This window comes from Schistocerca serialis, chromosome 7, assembly GCF_023864345.2.
Source record: "Schistocerca serialis cubense isolate TAMUIC-IGC-003099 chromosome 7, iqSchSeri2.2, whole genome shotgun sequence".
NCBI classification, from domain to species: Eukaryota; Metazoa; Arthropoda; class Insecta; order Orthoptera; family Acrididae; genus Schistocerca; species Schistocerca serialis.
Genome location: NC_064644.1, coordinates 134,145,913 through 134,150,406, shown reverse-complemented (window position 1 = coordinate 134,150,406; position 4,494 = coordinate 134,145,913). Strand labels below are relative to the sequence as shown.

Genomic DNA, 4,494 nt, shown 5'->3' with positions numbered 1-4,494 from the left:
CTCGACTGCGAGAAATCTCGTTCGTATCATGGTGGTGGAAGAATTTGTCGCCTCCATTATTTATTTATTTAAGCTGGGAAGGTTATGACCATCAGGTCATCTCTTTAATCAGGCACTCTACATATATAGGCTTTCATAAAATATCACGAGCATGTCATAAATTATATGTAATACAGAACACAACGTTTAGATGGTATCACAGTACAAATAAAACAAACACAGTTACATTCGTCCGTGAAAGGTACAACAATTAAGACAAATTACTTGATGGTATGTATAAATTACGAACGTTAGGAGTAATGGTGACTAAAACAGATGGAAGAGAGTGAGAAAGAGGAACGTGATGAGAAAACAGTTAATGGAGAAATATATCAAGAAAGTTACTTGTCTGAGAAATGAAAAGAGAAAGAAGCGGAAGCTGGAGAAGGTAGGAACAGTTGCTTTAATGTTTGACAGAAGCAAATCTGGTCTTACGTGTTAAATTTTATGGAAACTTTATGATGATAGAGGGCAGTGCTTCAGCATCGTCTTAAATGCAGCAGGACATTGAACTGCATACAGAGCGCAGGATAACTGGGTGCAAAGGTGAAATGGTGGTGGAGGAGGAGTCTGCGACTCTTCTAGTATTATGGGTGGGTACATCTAGGACACTAGTTAAGTGAGACCTTTTGTTTCGATTATAATGAGATGACAGGTACTTAATCTCTAACGCGAGGTGCTGGGGTGCTTGCGCACTGAGGGGCCGACGAAGGAAAGAAGAAAGATTAGGGTTTAACGCCATTAGAGGTGGAGAACGAGCACGGATTCCGGAAGGATGGGAAAGGAAATCGGCCGTGCGCTTGCCAAGGGTATCATCCAGCATTTACCTGGAAAGAGATAGGGAAATCACAGTAAGTGTGGATGAAACTTCCTGGAAGATTAAAACTTTGTGCCGGACCGAGACTCGAACTCGGGACCTTTGCCTTTCTCGGGCAAGTGCTCTACCAACTGAGCTATCCAAGCACGACTCACGCCCCGTCCTCACAGCTTTAATTCCGCCAGTACCTCGTCTCCTACCTTCCAAATAATCGACGTTGGCCTGAGTGGAGAGGATGTAAAACACAGACTGGCAATAGCAAGAAAAGCATTTCTGATTAAAAAAAAGAAATTTGTTGACGTCGAATATAGACATAACCATTTGGAAGTGTTTTCTGAAGGCATTTGTTTTAAATATGTTGAAGTGAAACTTAAGCCATAAACAGTTCAGACGAAAAGAGAATAAAACCTTTTGAAATGGGGTGCTACAGAATAATGATTTAAATTTAATGGGCAGATCGAATAACACCCAGGCTGTGGCTAAGCCATGTCTCCGCAATATCCTTTCTTCCAGGACAGCTAGTTCTGCAAGGTTCGCAGGAGAGCTTCTGTGAAGTTTGGAAGGTAGGAGGCGAGGTACTGGCGGAATTAAAGCTGTGTGGACGGGGCGTGAGTCGTGCTTGGGTAGCTCAGATGGTAGAGCACTTGTCCGCGAAAGGCAAAGGTCCCGAGTTCGAGTCTCGGTCCGGCACACAGTTTTAATCTTCCAGGAAGTTTCATATTAGCGCACACTCCGCTGTAGAGTGAAAATTTCATTCTACACTCCTGGAAATGGAAAAAAGAACACATTGACACCGGTGTGTCAGATCCACCATACTTGCTCCGGACACTGCGAGAGGGCTGTACAAGCAATGATCACACGCACGGCACAGCGGACACACCAGGAACCGCGGTGTTGGCCGTCGAATGGCACTAGTTGCGCAGCATTTGTGCACCGCCGCCGTCAGTGTCAGCCAGTTTGCCGTGGCATACGGAGCTCCATCGCAGTCTTTAACACTGGTAGCATGCCGCGACAGCATGGACGTGAACCGTATGTGCAGTTGACGGACTTTGAGCGAGGGCGTATAGTGGGCATGCGGGAGGCCGGGTGGACGTACCGCCGAATTGCTCAACACGTGGGGCGTGAGGTCTCCACAGTACATCGATGTTGTCGCCAGTGGTCGGCGGAAGGTGCACGTGCCCGTAGACCTGGGACCGGACCGCAGCGACGCACGGATGCACGCCAAGACCGTAGGATCCTACGCAGTGCCGTAGGGGACCGCACCGCCACTTCCCAGCAAATTAGGGACACTGTTGCTCCTGGGGTATCGGCGAGGACCATTCGCAACCGTCTCCATGAAGCTGGGCTACGGTCCCGCACACCGTTAGGCCGTCTTCCGCTCACGCCCCAACATCATGCAGCCCGCCTCCAGTGGTGTCGCGACAGGCGTGAATGGAGGGACGAATGGAGACGTGTCGTCTTCAGCGATGAGAGTCGCTTCTGCCTTGGTGCCAATGATGGTCGTATGCGTGTTTGGCGCCGTGCAGGTGAGCGCCACAATCAGGACTGCATACGACCGAGGCACACAGGGCCAACACCCGGCATCATGGTGTGGGGAGCGATCTCCTACACTGGCCGTACACCACTGGTGATCGTCGAGGGGACACTGAATAGTGCACGGTACAGCCAAACCGTCATCGAACCCATCGTTCTACCATTCCTAGACCGGCAAGGGAACTTGCTGTTCCAACAGGACAATGCACGTCCGCATGTATCCCTTGCCACCCAACGTGCTCTAGAAGGTGTAAGTCAACTACCCTGGCCAGCAAGATCTCCGAATCTGTCCCCCATTGAGCATGTTTGGGACTGGATGAAGCGTCGTCTCACGCGGTCTGCACGTCCAGCACGAACGCTGGTCCAACTGAGGCGCCAGGTGGAAATGGCATGGCAAGCCGTTCCACAGGACTACATCCAGCATCTCTACGATCGTCTCCATGGGAGAATAGCAGCCTGCATTGCTGCGAAAGGTGGATATACACTGTACTAGTGCCGACATTGTGCATGCTCTGTTGCCTGTGTCTATGTGCCTGTGGTTCTGTCAGTGTGATCATGTGATGTATCTGACCCCAGGAATGTGTCAATAAAGTTTCCCCTTCCTGGGACAATGAATTCACGGTGTTCTTATTTCAATTTCGAGGAGTGTATAAGTGTGGATGTCCGGACAGGAATGTGGACCGTCGGCATTCCGAATGCGAGTCCATTGTGCTAATCAAGTAGCGGATGAAGAAGGCACAATGTAAGAGACGCAACTTTCTGTCCGCAGCCAACCTATAGATCGACGTTGCGGGTGTAACGCACGCTGGCATTCGTGGTTGGTTCTAACCGACTAGTGTTCTCGTTACTCATGCTGTTCTGGATTACATCACAATAGTGGAGATCCAGCAGAACGAGCGATTGCACAAGTCTACGTTTAACATCCTGTAGAAATGTCTATCGAAACTTTTCAGCGCGCGGAGGCAGGCGGAAATCTTCCTGTGAGTGGTGACAGAGTTTTATGCTCAGATGCGAGACGACTAGGAGATAATTGATTGTGGAATTCAGACTTATTAATTTCAGATGGATTCTAAAATTACCTGGAACTTTTTGGCATTTAGTTTAAATCCTAGATTTTGTCTACATCTTACCACTGTAGACAGATCATCGTTCATCTTGATAAACCCAGTATTGATATATGAGGTCTGGCACTTGGCTAAAGTTGGAAATTGCAGCTCATGATATTTTCAGGAAGAGAGAACCGATGTGATGTCGTTTATACACAAGGGAAACCATAGTGTTCCCAAGATTGGCCCTTGTGTTAGTGCTAAGAGGATGTGCTTCCAGGTCTACTTTTCTTTCCCAGACACAACACATTGCTCTCTGCGTTATAAGCAGCTTCAAACCCATTTTAGTTTACTACCTGAAAATTTTAGATGTCACATGTTTCTGAACATTGAAAGTATATGATACGAAATGCTTTGCTGAAATGTATTAGTGTCAATGGTGTGACTTCACTATTGTCAATGGCCTATTTTAGATAATTATTCACTGTAATTAATGTGGTGTTTACGAAAGCCAAACTGGTATTTGTCATGTAAGTTGAATTTTCGTAATCATTCAATAATGTGGTCGTAAACAATATACTAGCTTAGCTAAATGATTCATCGGTTCTGAAAGCACTGTTTATTTATAAATCTTCTGCAGTCCTTTTGTAATGTATTTTAGATGTATCACCGAGGTTCTAATAACTTTTCATTGAAATAGAATGTTAAATATTAGAATGCAAAATCATTATATGGTTTCGAACTCATATGAAATTTCAAATTAGTATAAAATATTCACTAATCGCATAAAACGTTCTTCATATTAGTGAAGTTTCAGTCACACAAAGGAAAAGAGTCACGCCAAGATCGAAGCTCATATTTATTGCTGGAAGCAATCATGTGAACCGCTGATAAATGAAGAAATGTTGAATTTTATGTCAATGATGAGTGGCTCGGAACACTAGCATTGGCTTATTTTCCTCAAACACACAAACCGATGTTAATGGGAATTAGAAGCTTGGGAATAAAAATCAGTGCGGGTCCTATAAAAAAAAAACCTTTTACAGAAAGTTAACACAC

At 45.7% G+C, this 4,494-nt stretch overlaps 1 non-coding gene across 1 annotated transcript; it reads right to left on the bottom strand.

Moving 5' to 3' along the window:
* Positions 1-928: 928 nt before the first annotated feature.
* Trnas-aga (transfer RNA serine (anticodon AGA)) lies at positions 929-1,003 on the bottom strand. Its single transcript has one exon. It is a non-coding gene; the product is annotated as a tRNA-Ser (tRNA).
* Positions 1,004-4,494: the final 3,491 nt, after the last annotated feature.